At 43.3% G+C, this 17,344-nt stretch overlaps 1 protein-coding gene across 8 annotated transcripts in view; it reads left to right on the top strand.

Annotated features, from left to right (window-relative positions):
• TSPAN18 (tetraspanin 18) overlaps positions 1–17,344 on the top strand; it is a 122,767-nt gene that overhangs the window by 77,640 nt on the left and 27,783 nt on the right. The window contains exon 1 of one of the 8 annotated variants that reach the window (XM_040068611.2): positions 3,584–3,606. The exons of the other annotated variants lie outside the window; for them this stretch is intronic. The gene's annotated coding sequence lies outside the window, so the exon portion shown is untranslated. Of the gene's footprint in view, positions 1–3,583; positions 3,607–17,344 lie in introns of those variants that run through there. 8 annotated transcript variants of the gene reach the window in all.

Raw genomic sequence — 17,344 nt, 5'->3', positions numbered from 1 at the left:
GAAGCGTTATGGTTAGGATGATCACGACTGGGGTTTATTTTATTTTAGAGAGAGGAAGAAAATAAATATATTTTTGTGGCTCCTGGATGTGGTTGACTTCAGTGGCTGCTCTTGGTTCTTAAGCCAGCCTGGGCTGCTGGCTGTCACGTGCCCTTCCCCTGCAAAGGGAGCTGAGGCTGGTCAGTGCGAGGAGAGCCCCAGCACTCACCCCACTGCAGTGGGACAGCAAAGGGGCTGCACAGACAAGGGGCTTTGCCAGAGACACGTAGATCTCCTAGGGCAAAATGTTCCGCTGTTACCCTGGTGTGAAGTTCTGAGGGGATAGTTGGGCTTCAAGCCCCTGCAGAAACTTTGTTTTTTCTGGTATATCAGTAGGTCTGCAGCTGGTTTTGTTTCTGACTCTTATAGCATGGATTTGTCAGTGCACTGGAGTTGGAGAATAACTCTCAATGCCTGGTCAGAGTGATCTATCTAGCTAGTTAGTTCTTTCATATACTATTCACTGTATTACTGTTACTAATCCTAAATTCCCCAAATGCTTCCTAACTTGTACACAATGGAATTCCAAGTGGCCTTTTGAGCAAGGACAGTGCCAGAGTGGAAGGACAAGGAACTTTAATCTGTGTAGTGCATTGCAACACGTTTAAGTTAGGGTTGTGTAGAAAAGGTGTGTTCTGTTTCATCTAATTTTAGGTCAGTAGCCTAGCTAGTAGGTTGCTTGTGTTCCCTGGTAATAACTGGGAAGACCAGGAATGTCAGCCTGAACCTTCTGTGTCCTGCATTAATTGACCACACATTGACCACATATCTGGCTAGTTCAAACAGTCTATCTTATTTTGATTGAAAGTTCCAACCTAGATTGACAAAAATATCACAAAATACCTGGGTTTGAGTTTAAAAAAAATTCAAGCAGTAAATGTCTCTTCCCAAACTGAAAGAAATTCTCAGCTCAGACTTAGGCTTCCTCTGGAAGTTGCAACATGCTCTCAGGAAGTCCATGATATTCCATCATGCAGAATGATAGGTGAATGAGTTGGCATCAGAATGCAAAAAGACAAATATTTCAAGTTAGAAACTACATCTCAGAGCTCATGTTTTCAGCTTCTGGCTAAACTGTCTTACAGAAAATATTCAGTTCAAACCTTTTTCTGTTGTTTCCATTTGTGATGAGAAAAAAGAAAAAAAAATCCAGTGAGAGAAAATTCCTTCAGACACGATTCATCTCTTTGTGCGACCTGTATTGCCAAAGTGGGTTTGTTCTTTATGGAAACCTGGATAAAATTAACTGGATATCAACACAATCAGAGAGCATTTTCACTAAGTTAAGTAATAATGAAGAGGAGATGAACTATCCTCACTATTCTTCGCTGATCCCCTCCTGCACACTATTTTAATATCCTTCTCATCCTGCTGGCAAGATGCTGAAGCAGCGCCAGCCATCCAGTTAAAATACAGAGTAGTCAGATGTTTCAATCAACTCAGATTTCCTCGAACACTAACTCAACATTCATTACAACTCTTATAAAAATGTCTAGACAAGTCATTGCTTAGGATTTCAGCTCATTTTGTAGCGGCTGCTTTACAACACTCTGATTTTAAAATACAATTTTACAAGCGTTACTTTACTGACTACACTTTCTTTTTCACTGTGCATTTCTACATGCCAAGAGTATGAGCAGGCTGGAAAGGGGACCAGTGTTGTAACAGGTAATGCAGAGCTCTGGCTATTCTTGTTTCTGCTACTGTTAAATATATTTCCTCTCTTTTAGGTAATTGTAAGAAAGAGCATATAATGAATATTCAAAATATATTGAAAGCAACTCATTATTTGTGAAGAAATATTATGTTTGGTCAGAATGCCTCTAGCTAAAATATTTACTAGCCCTATAGCTCTGGAAAAGAATACTTTATGCTCCTTTTCTGAGAAAAGTTGGGTGGATACGGCAAAGCACCTCTGGTAAATCAGACGGGCCAAGAAAATGGGAAGGTTTTTACCCTACAGACACTTTCCTTTTTCACAAAGCTTCTTAGTCCAAGGATCCAGCAGTGAAGTGGGCGCTTCAATGCAAGTCATGGATGTATTGTCAGAGGAGAAATGTGGAACCAGAAGAGGAGGCATGTGGTACAGGGACTGAGTGCCACAAAAACAGCAATGTGAGGGTGCCCAGGGTGAGACTTGCCCTGTGTGAGATCATCCCCCTTATTAGAAGGGCTGGAGAGGAATGACAGAAGGGGATGCATCAGAAGGATAGCTGGCTCAGACCTCATTGCAGAGAACCAGCATGCCTCAGATAGTGCCTTCTGTGCTTTCCCTCGCTTTCCTGAACAGCGCTAACCCATGCTCCCCCCACAAACTTATGAAGAAAAATGGCGGGACAAAATAATTTTTTTAAAGTCTAGTACTGAGTGGAGCTGTGTTAATAAGCCTGCATGCCTAGCAGAAGAAAACCCTCCTTAAACATGATGAAAAATAAATCCCACTGAGTCCTCAGCATCCTGCTTGAGTCACTAATTCCCTAGGGCAGAAAACAAAGCAGGCAAAAAAAGGTTTGTTTTCACATAGCAGAGCCAAAACATCTCCAGTTCTGACTTAAGACGAGTCGTGGGAGCCGTCTCCTTCTTTAATGTAACATGGGGCCAGTATAGGTGAGTTGATAAATATACAAATTGATTTTTTTCCTTGCTTGTAGAGAGGACCTATTCCTCTCTGTGGGACTCATGTCTGCATGTGTTTTGTTCCTGGAGCTGCCCCAAAGCGCATGAGGACCGGAGACTGCCAGCACTGGTGGGTGCAGGGAGGGTTCAAATGCCTGAGTCACATTTTCCACAAGCACAGCTCCTTGTCTGGCTCCAACAGCCAGCTCCAGTGGGACATTGTCCTGGTCCTTCCTCCCTTCCTGGCTGCCTGCACAGGCTGTCCCGTCACACCTCTTCTGATGCTTTTTGCCTCTGTGAGACATCCCTGGTAAAGGCGTCAATGTCCTAAGGTTTCTACAAATAGTATCTGCAGTTCCTGGGGAAACGGTGGAGTACTGCTCTGGTTCCCTGAGGCTTTATAAATACATTCCCAACTAAAGGCACTTTATAAATCTACTCAGCCACAGAATTGCACGTTTGATGAATATTCTCCACTTATGATGGGATAGGAGAGCAGAGAGTAAGATTTTGTGCTAGCAAATGAACCCTGGCAGGAGGCAGTCTGCTAACAATTTTTCCATGAACTACTGCTCAGGGCTTGACCCAGAAGCACAATAGAAAGTGCATTATTATAGCTGTTCTGATTATGGCTGATAATTGTTCTGTTCTCATTTACAAATTTAATGGTTTGTTAATAACGTCTGATTTGGGAATATAGTATAGTCTATCAACGAAAAGTGGCATAATGGCATTAATAAGGGTAATTGAGGTATTTCTATGATCAGTTTGCTCTTTGGTTTGTTAATTAAAAATTACTTATCTTAATAAATCATAGAAATAATATTGCTTCCTGTGAAGCCTGGGCATCTCGAAGGAAAAAGGGACGTGTCAGTCTGTGCTGTTAGTACGTTGTTGGAATATCTGCACGGCGGGGAGCATACGGACATGAACCAGCCTAATATGTGTCAGGTATTGTGTGTCCGTGTTTATATTTCGTATAAATAACAGCATGTGCCGTTACTTATGGCTGCACGTGTCTCCCTGTTGCGAGACTGGGTGTGTAAGGCTGTCTGCGTTCCGTGCGATTGATTAAAGAGCCGTTACAAGAGGAAATGGAAATGAGAGACAGACAGGCCGCTGAGTATTTAACCCTGGAGAAGAACCTTGGCATTTCATCTTCTATCAACATTTGCCTGTAACTACTATTAACGTTAATTATGGAGATACTTAGTGTAGACCCTGTTAGCCCTAATTAGAGCTAATGGAAGATATGCGTGGATGTTAACAGGACAAGAGACAACCAAGCTTCCATTTCTAAGGTTAAATATTCAGTAGCTCCCTCTTAGACATAACCAGCATCCTATAATCATGCAGTCAGACTCATCCAAAAGCAGAATAGTTTCTCCTGTCTTTTTTTTTTTTTTCTCCCTCTAACTATCGCCACCTTACACTATTTTTGCTTAAATTAAAGAGTGAACAGCAATGTGGCAGTGACCTCAGTTACCTTTACTAATGTAATTATGCTACCTCTCCTTTATCCATGGTGTACTTCAGAATCAGTCTTTATTAGCAAACCGTTTGCTGTCCCTTTTACTGTCTTTTTAATGAATGCTAGTAGTGTCATTTAAATGGAGCTGAAAGGACTTGGCTTTGTTCTGAACAGAGACCTTGTGACAAAGAGCTCAGGGTCTGAGTGCTGGAGTAGGTCATGTAATATCCAAGGTCTGTAAAGCTCCTATCACTGTGCTATTGTTTGAAGCTGTAAACAAAAAAAAGACCTTTCCATTTCACCTGGTATCTTTGGTATTTTGAAAACCAAAATTGCTGAAGAACTGAGGCTGCAAAATATAGAGGTGGTTTTATTACCCTGCTGTTGTGAATGATGGCACTTCCCTGCTGCTAACCTCTGCCCAGCAGGTCAGTGTCCTCATGGAAACTGTCTTCTCAGGACAGACTTGGAAACCTGGAACCCTCCCTGAGAGCCGTGAGCCTGCCTAGGGTGCTCTCACACTTGTTAGGGTAGGGTGTGTTGCTCTGTGGTCCTTTTACTTTGCCATGGACAAATGTAATGATCTCAGGTACTGTCCTGGGTAAAAAGTGCATTTTTTTCCACACAATTTCTTACATAGTTCTGGGGTTGCCAGTGCAGTGCCCCTTTGAATACTGCATAGTTGAAATCTTACTACCTACAACCTGTGGCTCCCAGGTGCTTGTTGGCTGGAGCAATCTAGAAGGAAGTTCCTATCACTAGATTGACTGAATATGCTATCAACTGATTTGGAAAGTAACATTAGAGCATTGAAAAGAGAAAGGAGAAGTTGTGGTGTGTCCTTGACTAGAAGTCCCATCCTTCCCTGGCATATTGCATAATACTAAAAATAAACACTAAAGTATGTACATATCTCCCTCCTTCTGACCTACAGACACCACATTTCTCAGTTAACCAGTAAAAATGCCAGTGGCTGCCTTCCTGCAGGATGGTGCCCTGTAAAAGGTACATTGGATAGATGCCAGTGCAAGGCATCCTGAACGTGCTTTGGAAGTTTCTTTGTTCGCTCTTTACAATGTCACTTGGGTTTCAGCAGAGCTTCATGTTCTAAGGAAACATGCCGCTGGTGTTAATGGGTGCAGTGTGTTCTCAAGAGAAAAGCCATAAAGCAGTGTTATCCCAGCTTTCCAGCTTGGTGGCTTTCTCATTTTTCCTGAAGCAGCTCCAAGCATAAGCACACATGTGGCCCAGGTGTCACATTTGCCCTTTTGCAGAAAGTGCCCATTGTGAGTGCTGGCTGAGGATCCTAGCACTCACGCCTGGGGCTCATCTGGGGGTGGGACAAGGCACTTGGCTTCTGGGGCTGAGTGGAAAGTCAGTCTCCACTCATGCTTACCTGGAGGATGAGCTGGGGAAAGGTTGATAGACTTTGATTTTAGCTATTGTTTGGTGTATTTTCCTAATGATTCTGTTTTTCCAATTGTGCAATTACAAGAGCCTATTTCATTTTGTGGTGGTCACAGAATCTGTTCGGCTTTGTAATAATGCTACTTTCTTTCTTCAATAAGTGAAGTAATGCATTCACAAGTCAGGCCTACATGGACCTTTTTTTTAGTGGCCATGTAAAGCCTAAAGTGCCTGTATTTAAAACAGTGGAGCAAAAAGGCTTTGGTAAAAGGCTGATGGTATTTTTCTTCAGGGTTTGGAGTGAGCTTATTGACTTAGGAGCTCTTGTACAATGTGTGAAGTGGACAGATGCTAAGAAACTTTGGTCTATGCTATACAGGGTTGCTAGCTGAACTCTTATCTGTACAGTTAAAGTGGCAATATCCCCTACTACAATATGGCTTAACTCCAGTTTTTGGGAATGAGCTATTTTTTTCTGGTGTACCTCCATTTAGATCTTTTAACAAAAAGGATAGATACATCATCTTTTAAAAGGAGAAAAGCACTCACATTATAAAGTTTCTATTAAATTGCTCACTAAGCCTTCAGGTACAGTAGGAAGGAAACTGATGCTGTAAAGGGAACAGGGTCATGACATATCATTTTATTTCAGCTGGAAAAATGTGTCCTTGCTTGGAGCAGAAGCTGCTTCCCTGATGAGGCCATGGTCTGCTTGTGTAGTTGGGAAAATGAAACACAGTCTGACTGGAGATATTGTCAAACCCACCGAGGTTAAGCACCCTTTGCCCCAGGTGAATTCCCTTGTTTATATGAGTCACTACAGCTAGGCTGTAAAATGCAGGTCTACAAGCAAAGCTGGGGTAATAACCACAGGTGGTGACTTAGAGCTGCCTTCATGAACTAAATCCTGCATTTTCAGTCCTTAAAGAAATGAATGTGCAAATTCCTCCCTATCTTGCCTATGACTCATATAAATGTATCATACTTCTTGAAGCAGATATTTAAATTCTTCAGCCAAAATCTTGCACGTCTGTGCCTTAACTAAAATCAATTTTGTAGGTTAACAGCTTATACCATACCCTCCAGTGTGATCATTTTTTTTTTTTTTTAATTAAATGGCTGAATGAGATCTGACATTACAGGAATATCCCACCCTAGAATGATTTTTTTTTTTTTTTTTCCAACTGGACCAAATAATGGTCCAGTTGAAAGGACTAATTTCAGATTCACTGAGTCAGTAGCAAAGTTTAAGTAGTGAGAAAATCATTATTCTGGGTGTTTGGTATATATTTAGCAGTATTTCATTGATTTACAGAAATGAATTCTCTGGGTTGATACTGATAGACTGCAGTTATCTGATCACCTCTGAGTATGATTTTTTAAAAGAAGGATATCCTGGCTTTTACTCCAAAATGCTTTGGAGTTACCTAATTCATTTGTAATCTTCCCAGGATAACAGGGAAAGCAGCAGATAAGTATTGGCTGAGATACCTGAGCAGTGTGACCCTGGGATAATGGAAAGATAGCATATAAAATGTCATCTCATCAAAAAATGAATTTTAGGAGTTGATATTTCATACAGGATATGTAAAGTGCTTAAATGGGAGCTTACTTGGCACTCACTTTTGTTCTCTCATTCTTTTTGACTCACAGATTTGTTTGGATTCTTCTGAGCAAAATCAGATTTTCTAAATGACAACTCCTAAGCAAAAATCAGATGACAGAAAAGATTAATATGGTATGAGATATATGGCACAGCTAACAGTGTCAACACCATGCATTGCAGAAGAGAGGGAAACTTAAGAAATAAAAGGTGAAATAGAGCCTCCCCCAATTTGAAGCAGTGGAATGGATGAGGAAGAGAAATACAGACAAGCCCCTACTTGGAGGAGAGGAGGGGGGACAGTTCAGTCAATCAGGGCAAGGTGAGCCCATGCTTGTTTCAGCAGCTGCAGAACTTTGGGGAAAGGTTGCACATCTCTTGTGTGCTCACTATTCTGGGGCTCAAGGGGCTGAAAGGGCAGTACTTGGCTCTGCTGATGAGGTGTGCTCAGCTCCAATGAGTCAAAGCATTTAAACAGCAAAGCTGGTGAAGGACAAACCAAGTCAAAGCTATTCTGCAGGGTTTTCCACAGTGGGCCAGCATCATCACCTGCTTTCCCCTTGCCCATAGGGAGTGTGCAGGCTCAGAAAAGGAGCGCAGCCTATCAAAATGATAGATCCCTAATCACATCTCCTGCCTCTCATATTTCTCTGTGCATCTCTGGTATTTCATCTTCCATCTCATCAGAGTCACGCTGCACTCACCTCTAGAGCACCTGGGTGCACAGCTTGAAAGGATGGAGGTTAAGTGTGGGCTCTGAGCTGGAGGAGGCTAGTGCAAATATACAGAAACAGAAATACTGGAAAGCCAATTTACATGAATGCATCCTGTGTTCAGATTAATGCGCTTCATCCAAAAGTTATATGAACAAACCTGTTTTTCTAAGCCATGCAAGTAGGTGATCCCTTACTGGGGGAAGTTTTGCTCTGCAGCTTTTGTGCTATGAGTATGAGATTATTGCAAGTTCCTGCTTCCAATTCCTGATTGTGCTGACTGGAAAACTTCAGTTCCTTAGGTACTTCTGAAGGAACTACATTTTCCAAAAAGGTCCCCACATCCAGTGCCCATGCCTTATTAGCAACTGGGGCCTCCAGGATACTGATACTTGATCCCAAATGCCCTGAAGACTCTCACGTCCCTGCTGGCCCCCTGGAAGAGCTGCTTCACACCATTGTCAATGGGGAACGGCAGGGAGGGTGGTGTGTGGGCTGTGGTGCTGAACATGGGGTTTCAAAGTGCATTGAGATGGCAGTGGCCCTTTATATTGTGACCAAGGCTTTCTTCCCCTCCAATGCACAGCCCCTGTGATCCAACCTCTCACATTCCTGGTGGTGCTGGTTGATGTGGGACCTCATCTATGTTGTGGACCACGTCCGTTTTTAAGATTACAAATCTTGCTGTGTCCTCATCAGAAGCTCATTGACTTGAGATTCCCCTAGTGAGAAATTTCGTGGTGTAAACCTGTAGAGTAAACTTAAAGGGGTTATCTGTTTGAGGGCTGCAGGAGTGCACTTTTGGAGACATCAGCTCTAAATGGGTATTTCTACAGTTTTGAGCACATTGTTGAGAGGAACATGGAGCACAAACCATCTGACATTTTTTGGTCCATATGAAGGACCCCACCTGGGGTTTTTGTACTTGAACAGTTTTAAAAATACTGGCAGTCACTCAAAATACTTGTTTTCATCTAAAATGACAACACTTTGAATTCTGTCCCTGTACATTTTTTCCTGTTTTCAGTACAGGCAGCCTGGCACTCTCATAGGATACTAAACTAAATCTCTGAAACTCCATGGGTGACAGATAAGTGTTGCTGTTAATGATATTAAATACAGGCAGTGAGGGAGGATGATGAACACCAGCTTGAAATGACTTGCTAATGTCTGTGAGTTTCTGTGAGATATGTTAGCAGAACTGGAACTATAAAAGTGTTTTGAGCACTAGGCAGGAGACCACAGAAGCTGCCCGGGACAGCTTCTGGGTATCCTGGAGCAAAGCCACATCAGCTTTATAAAGGACACAACTTCATAAAGGGCTTTCAGACTAATGTGGAAAGCAATCTAAGGCTTAAATGGTATTAATGTTCTTATGCAAGGTGGCTTGTGCATCAGACATGAGGAATGGTAACCACAAATCTTGTAATGAAATTGGCCATAAAATTTATTTTCATGGCAAGACTCCACAGTGTTTTCAGAAAGATTCTTCTCCCCATGCTGACAGCAGGGATGGGAGAAGAAGCTGTTAAATGCTGTGTTTCTTGAGACAACTTTTCTTGTCCTTTATGCAGAACAACACTGCAACCTAACTGGGAAATTGTTCCCAAAGGGTTGTCTCTCCATGCTCAGGATAGCTTGAACATCCTGTTGTTTCCTATGTTTTCTCAGCCTTAATCTGGGCTTCTTTGGCTCTTTGCTCTGCAAACCTGAATTTGGCACTTTTAAAATACGGATTTAGCTGAAATGCAGAATTTCTTTCAAATTGCACGCTGATCAAGAAAAGAGACATAGCAAAATGTGGGTATAGTGAGCTCCAGCCACTGAAAACTGGTGTGATTTTGCATTCAGAATTCAGCCTAGTCCTGACTGATGTGAAAGTTAGCCTGTGGAGTCCTGTTCATTGTAAGAGAGCTGATTTTGTTGTCCTATCTAAGAAGGTTGCCTGAACTTTCAAAATCAGAATTGCCAGGTGGGGTCACACTGTGTTTGTTCTTCTTTTGGGTGGGAAGAGGAAGGTGCACATCAGTCCATCTACAAATTGTTTTTTTGTACTGATTTGAGGCCATGGGACCAGCTTGGGCCTTCATCATTCACTGATTCATTTGTGATGATTCCAGCCCTTCTGATTTGAATTAGAAAAGGTTTCATGCCTTTAGTTTCTAAGTCCTGACTTCCTGTGGGTAAAATAGAAGTGCAGGCTGAGTAAAGCAACCAGAGTATTTCCACAGTTAAATCTGCTGCTTTGGTTTTGTGAGAGTCCTCACGGTGCCCTGTGAGTGCATGCCAGTTTTTATGTGTCTGGATGATGGATGGTGCTCCAGGTTTTGCCCCAGGCTATACCCAGGCCTCTTGCAAGCTATGCTGGCAGAGAAGTTTCCAGTGCTGCTCTAATGTAATTTAGACTACAATAGAGCTAAAAACCTACTTCACAATCAGAGACACAATTCCTTCCCCCCAAAACTCACACACCTTAAAACAAAGTCTGCCTGGGGAGACTCTCTGGCACTGTATTAAATATCTTTGATGAGAAAAGGTTTCTTACAATTGTGGCCTTCCTAATAGGCACTGTGGGTAGTATCAACACAAAGATATCTGTATTACATGGTTTGACCTGCTTTAACCTCAGCCAGTCTCCTGGAGATTTAGAAAATATCTGTTCCATACAAAGGTCTTGGCTTTCAGGCAAAGTAGAAGCGGTTTGTTTAGAGTCCCAGCTTTGCAAGAGGAGATGTTATATTTTTGTGGGTGAAAGTCACCCCACTGAGGCTGTCTGAAAGCCTCTGGATCCATGTCATCGGCACGTAAGCTGCTGATTTTGTTTGCAAAAATAAATTACGCCCCAAGTCCCTACACTTAAGACTTCTACTTCTGCACTGTGCTCAGGGAATAGGGATATTTTGGGAAAGAGGGTATGTTGTTCATAGTGTTTCCTTTGGGGGAAAAAAAGATATGGTCTTTTAACTTTTAGCTGTCGTGGAATGCTTGATCGAATCTTGACTAAAAACTAGAACCCCAGTTTTGCAGGTTTTTACATCCTTTAATTCCCCCTGCCCCTCCTTGGGGAAGTTTAAGTCTGTCAGCAATGTAAGTGGGATTTAGATCAACCTCTGAGCAGTTAAGTGGTAAAGAGATTCCCATAAAGTTATTTGGTCCCCCTCCCACATGTGGAAGGATGAGGTTATGGAGGGGGAAGTGGCAATGGAAGGGAGTTCCCCCCTATCGGCCCCTCAGCAATGTAAAGCTCCTGCCTCCTCAGGTCTCCCCAGCATATGTTCCCCTTGTTGCCCGGTTTTCCTGCAGTGAGAAACCTCCGGACCCCCGAGTGGGCTGTGCAGCCATGTCTCAGGGGCTGTGTGACCCACACGGTGCTGGTGGCAGGGCCGTGGTGGGTGCAGCACACAGGGCTGCACACAGGGCTGAACGTGCTGCTTCGGAGGCGCAGGTGAGGCGTCAGCCGAGCAAGTTTAATTAAGCACCTTTTATTTCTTCATTTCTGCAAGAGCTGAAGTGGCTTGCCTGGGCTGAAGGGCTGCCAGGCTCCCTGTGTCCGATGCTAGGAGAGGTGGCTGTGTTGCTATGGCACTGGAGGTGTCTCCAAACCCCACCGCTCTGGCAGCTGAGCCGGCTCCCAGCAGCATGTCCTAATTGCGGCTGTGCGGCAACAAAACAAATATTCGGAGATTTCCATAAAGGCTGTAATCAAAGGAGCATCCCTTGCTTTTTAATATGTGCTGAATGGGTTCATTTGTAAGCTTATTACGACTTCAGAGAGAGAAGCTATTAGGATGATCATTAGCTGCCTGTGCAAATAACAAGGAAAACCGTGGCATGTTCCAGAATAACCCCCTTTTAAAGGTCTGCACTTTCAAATGCATTAACAATAACCAGCGGTGCCGTCTTTCATGTTTCCCATGCCAGGAGTAAGGACAAGAGAGGAAGGAGAAGGGGACAGTGAACTGCATGCTTTCAAAATAAGTTAGATGGAGAAAAAAATGAGGCGTTAAGAGAGCAGCAAACTCACTAGCATGACATTGTGTGTATTGATGCAGTATCTGTTATCCACTGGGAAAGCAAAAGCAGCTGGGAGCCAGCCTTCGAGTCCTGGCTCATATCTCACTTAGTCCCTCCAGTCCTGTCATCCACGTATGAATTGTGCTTGGGGTCTTTTGTCAGCCTGGAACCTGATGGTTGCTGGAAGACTTAGATTGTATGTCTTATGGAGAAAGAGAGAATATTTAGAAACATGTATGCCAAGATTATGGGATTTATTAACTCTCGTTTATTTTCCTGCAGAACATCTGAAGCCCTCTTGTGGGCTGTGGCCATGGTTCTCTCTCTTAATTTGAAATTAAAAATAGCATAGCAAAAGATGTTGAATGTTTGGGTGTTCATAGCTTAATTGGGACGGGTGTGGTTTAGATCAGTCACAAACAGATCTTTCACTTTCAAATAATATTAGCTGCAATTTTATGTGTTAGAGTAAGTTAAAGATTGCGACAAAGAGTGCGACTTGTCAGCCATTTAAGATCTGCTTTTCTTACAGGCTCTTTTCCCTAGCCTTTGCTTTTCTGGACTGACTAAACCTGACTAAACTGACTGGTTTTTTAAATATCTCTGTAGGCTGTTACCTTGAGCAGAGAAGCAGAGAATTTGTTAGTTTTCTGGAGTTTGGGGGATTCTGTCCGGTTTTGGTGGGGGTTGTTTGTTCAGGTCTTTTGTTGTTGTTTGCCTTTTTTTTTTTTTTTTTTTTTTTTTTTTTTTTTTTTTTTTTTTTTTTTTTTTTTTGTACAATAGTTAATGCATTCAAAGTTCTGTTTGGGATTTCTGTTTTAAAAAGGAATTAAAGTTATTACTTCCCCAATTAAATGATCCTAAATAGTGGGTTGGTTTTTCCACACTTCTCACACTTCTGCCTTATGAGGAAACACTGAGTATAAACACAATAAAAAGAAGTTAACCTATTGATCTGCAACTACATTCTGTGTTAGAACAGATGATACAAGCAGGGATTTCAAATTCCCTTGCCCATGGCCCCTTGCCTCTGCTCAGACAGTCACAGCTTCTTTTCCTAGTTAAGGACATCAACATCATCATCTTTTTGATAGGACAAAGCCCTGAGGCTTATAGTAATCCCTTTTCATAATATCCTTACTTTAAAATAATTTTTCTCCTTTGCCTTGCTTCCCTGAAGCTTGCACAGTATCAGGAAAATTCTTAAAATATTGAAAATCATGGTCTGAGGGGGACAAGGTTGCCACAGCAACTGTCCAGTGTTCCTGAGATTTTTTTCCTGCATCTCTCAAAACCATCACAAATGCTATAAACTGCTGAGGCACTTGCTGCAAACAAAGCAGGGCTATAGGAAAAGAGCTCAGAAAGGAGCACCGAGGAGCCAGTTGTAAAGGTGAGATGTGTCAGGCTCAGGGAGAAAGTGTCAGGCATTTAGATTTTGTGTTAAATCCCTTCAGCGTCTGGAACGCCGTGCAAGCGTATGGAGTGTTTCAACACACGGCAGTATCTGACATGACAGTGGATAATGTCACTTGGCTTGTGTTGCAGCTCCATGATCCGCTCAGGAGGGTGACACTTATTTCATCCAGAAGGGAAATACCTTCTGAAATAGGAGGCCAAAGTTAGCTGCCTCCCTTTTGGTTTGCTGAATGACAGCTTTCTGGGACAGAGGATGCCCGGCAAAGAGTGCGACTTGTCAGCCAGAAGTGATCAGCTTTTTGATGGGTTTGGGATTGGTCTCAGTACAGACCAGTGAGCAGAGAGCTATACTGGAGGTCAGGAGCTTTAGCACATCCATTCCCCTTTTAGCCCTGGTTTTCTCATCTAATAAACAAAGTTAATGTTGTTATATTATCAGTGCATATAATCTCTGGGTCATCTGTTTAGAAAGGCAGACAATCGGTACCATACGGTTCCACTGTGCTGCAGTTCATACAAGGGAAAATACACCTGGGAGCTATCTGAGGGCTTTTTTATAAAGAAACAGAACTTAAAAGAGTTGCAGGCTATCAGATGTTTTGGTTCTGTATGCAGGATCTTCTTTTCTGAGACGGCTGGTGCCTGTGTATGAGAAGCTGTATGAAAGAGCCAGATGTGATTACCTATGGAACTTTCCTTGGGAAGGGGCCAAAGTGAACAAGCAGTTCATGTTTTGAACGGTGCAGTGTGCACTTCTGCACCAGCTGAAATGGAGTGGTCTGTGGCCTGAAGCCATGCTGGCACTTCGAACACATAATCTGGCACTTTTCAAAATGTTACAGCATTTAGAATTGGTTTTGCTCTGGGACTTTGGAATTTCCATTCTGAATGGCTGTGCACGTGTGGGAGATTTTACCTCCACATGATCTCATGTATTCTATGCACACATTGTGCAAAGTTGCAAATATAAAACAGAGGGTAAGAGTCATATTAGTAGTTTTGTTGCAAATATGGTGGTTTTTATTTGAAAATTTAGGGGGTTCAGCCCAGCCCTCTTTTTCCTCCTGTATGAGACTGATGTGCTCTTAACACACACAGGCTTTTGGTGGCAGAAATGTGTTCTTGTTAAAAGCAATCAGGATGAGATGGGACCCAGTTGCTCCGCTTGTGTAGGAAACTTACAGTAGTCTTGGAGGCAGCTCCGATTCATTTAAACACTGTCACAAGCCTCATATGTTTTTAGTGTTATGAAAGCCAATCAGGTTACTATTTGAAGGTATAAGACGCCCCTAAGGGCTTTGCTCACTCAACTGTGCTGAGGAATTAAATGCTCCGAGGCAGTCTCATTCACTCCAGCGCTGCAAGGCAAGGCAGTCCTCGCTGGTAAACCGGCCCATATTACAGCGACATTAGCATTTTAATGCAACTAAAGAGGAGGTAGATTGACTGTAATTTAGTATCCAGTTGCATGGCCTTGTGCAGGTCCCCTCCTCGCTGCTCCATAGGGGCCGATTACAGTTACACAGTGCACTTTGGGATCTAATTGGATTTACAAGCACTAAAGTAGTTGTGCCATAGCAACGATTCTGCTGCACAAGTGCTATGAAATTCCAGAACAATTAGTTATTTATGTAGGAGCAATAGTTACAGGATGACACATGGGGCTGGTTGACAGCTTGTGCCAAGGTCCAGTTCTAAATCAAAGTGTTTCACCTTTTTTCTGAAGCCACTGCAAGGGAACGGAATTATTTTGATCCGGCTTCCACAGAGATGTTTCTCCTCACCCTTCACTGTGAAAGCACTGACCTGACATAGAGATCCAGCAGGACATGACTTCTGCCTTCAGCTTCTCCTTTGTTTGAACATTTGGGCTGGCATGTGTTCAAGTGTCTCTGGACCCTGCAAGTTTAGTGAGCGCAGGGGACTGGCAGTAGCTAGAAGCCCTTGTGAAACACGACAGTTTTAAGGGTTCATCTGGTGGCACCTCCTGTTCTAGTCAACAGGCTGGATTTCTCACAAAGACAGGCCTTGCTTCTCCATCCTGCACACTCCATCAGCTTCTTGTTTCACTTGCTGCCCGTTGTCTGTTTCAGCTCCTCTCTGTCCCATCCCTCTTCGCTCTGGAGCTCCAGGTGCCTTCCTTGCAGCATGATACCAGCAGTAGGCACATGTTTAGCTGCTTTTCCTTCATCAAAGCCAGCTCCTCAACAGGCTGCAATGACAATGTTGAAAAGAAGCCAATGCTCAGCAAGGAGAGTGGATGTGGTGGCTGTGGACAATGTGCCAGCCGCAGCTGGCCAGCCCAAGGTAGAGGCTTAGCCTCAGCTGTCGTTCCAGCTCCCACTGTGTTTCTCCAGAGACTGTAATTAAAGGCATCAGCTTGCTGGAGTCACAATTAGGCATGTTGGGTTTGCAGTTTGTGCAATTCTCCCTAATGACAAAATCGTAGCTATTAACCAAAGAGAATCTATTTGGCAGGGACTTCCTCCCTTCCTCCTAAGGCAACAGAGTCAGGTGGAACATTGCTTCTCTTTGGCACTAAATGCAGTCTTTCATCCCTTCTGACACAGTACCTGCTGGTACCTACTGAAGCATTTAAGCTCTTCTTCTCTGGGGTGCTGTAATTTCTTTAAAATATTGTGACTTATGATGGATAAAAAAAATAAAATTCCTCTCCCACGCAGACCTCTGAGGGCTTGTAAGAATGTAATTATATGCACACACAGTAGGAGCAGGAATCCTATCATTCTGGTTATTTTCTTAATGATAGGTTTATATAGCACAGTGTCATCTCTGTTTTAAAGTAGAACCATCTTCTTCTCTTGGCAGCATCTATCCCAAGGCAGTGGCATCACAGGACAGGACAACCAAAAAATTGTCTCTCAAACACACCTGCAAAACACAGGATGAAGCGTGTGAAGTCAGAGCACTGTGCTCTGACTGCCAAACTCTTTCTGTGAGGCACTGTCCCTTGTCCTAGATGTACACTCTCTTCAGACCTGCTGAACCTGCTGCAGCCCTCTCCCAGGCAGTGACACAGCACCCTCTGAGCACTGGTGGAAAAGCTGCACTGAGCCAGAGCAGCCCTTGTACCCAGCATTGTACAGTAGGGCAGTTCAGCCACTGCTCAGCTCATGCCTTCAGCACTTCACAGCAGAGACAGGTGGATAGGCAAGAGACGTTTGCACTCTCCAGATTCCAAATGGTGAGCCATCCCTGTTCTTCATCTAGAGATGTAGGTTTACAGTGACAGAGGAAGGACATTAAATGTGAGGGATTAATGCAAAACAAAACATCTATGAATATTCATAGTATGTTTTATATTGTAATGGTTTCATCCACCTTGAAACTCCTTGTTCGCTTCCTGCCAACAAAACGATAAACTTTTACTCACAGAAGTCTTAATGGCAGGCAATTTTCAAAGGCACATTTACAAATGTTTGTGAGAAACATGTTAAATGCATCCACTCCAGAAATCATGATGAAATGCTGGCAGTGAGAAAGCAGGGAGAGACCCAGGTGACTTATCTGGTGCCTCACGGGGAAGCAGCGGCTCCAGCAAAGCTGCTAGTGTGCCAAAACCATTTTTGAAGGATGAGTGAGTGAGTTACAGTGCTGAGCCTCATGTGAATATTGGACTCTTATGGCATGGGGTGCTCTTTGAAGGGTTAAAGATTGCCCCTTCCCCACAGACCCTGCAATATGGGGTTGGGACTGTGTCAGACAGGTGGAAAAAGCAATCGAGGAGCGGGTGTCCTGAAAAAGCAAGAGTCAAACTTGCGTGCCTTGCACATTAGTCTGTAGTCTCAGCTCACCTTTGCCTAGTCAAAGGCTATCATTAGCATTGTGTGGGCGGAATTTAAAACTTACTGAGAAAATTGTGATTGTTTCCTTGAGGACAGTGGCAGTCTGCCCCTGAATCCCTCAGGTCTAACACATGCATCTAATGCTTTTGGGTGGACAGGGCTGTGGTTTTGCTGTCCCTCTCTGTTATTGCTTCCCAGGCAGTCACAATGAGGCAGAGGGAGAGGAAATTGTTTGCTCAGCTTGGCGTGACAGCTG

Source organism: Hirundo rustica, chromosome 6 (assembly GCF_015227805.2).
Source record: "Hirundo rustica isolate bHirRus1 chromosome 6, bHirRus1.pri.v3, whole genome shotgun sequence".
NCBI lineage: Eukaryota > Metazoa > Chordata > Aves > Passeriformes > Hirundinidae > Hirundo > Hirundo rustica.
Note: the sequence above shows the minus strand (reverse complement) of the source record. Positions and strands in the feature narration are given on the sequence as shown.